Source organism: Sciurus carolinensis (assembly GCF_902686445.1).
Source record: "Sciurus carolinensis chromosome 14 unlocalized genomic scaffold, mSciCar1.2 SUPER_4_x, whole genome shotgun sequence".
NCBI classification, from domain to species: Eukaryota; Metazoa; Chordata; class Mammalia; order Rodentia; family Sciuridae; genus Sciurus; species Sciurus carolinensis.
Genome location: NW_025920103.1, coordinates 1,423,177 through 1,423,585, shown reverse-complemented (window position 1 = coordinate 1,423,585; position 409 = coordinate 1,423,177).

Genomic DNA, 409 nt, shown 5'->3' with positions numbered 1-409 from the left:
GCGCCTCCTCTGAGCCGCCACCTGGAGCTCCATACAATACCTCCCAGACCCAGATACCCACCACACACCTCTTCCTCCGGACAGCCATCCGGTGTTCCCACGCAGTCACTAGGAGTCCAAGCAACTCACTTCGCGTCTCCTCCTCCCTCCAACCGCCCGTAGCCCTAGGCAGTCACTCCAAGTCCAAGTGACCCGCCCTGTTCCTCCTCCTCCTCCTCGGGGTAGCCCCCAGGTGTTCAGGAGCGGTGGCTCTGAGACCAAGTGACCCACCGCGCTCCTCCTCCAGGCAGGCCACTGGTGTTCACGAGCGGTCGCTTTGAGTCCAATCAACTCACCACTCGCCTCCTCCTCTGGAAACCGCCTGTGATTCTGATGCAGTCCCTCCTAGTCCAAGCGACCCGCCGCACTT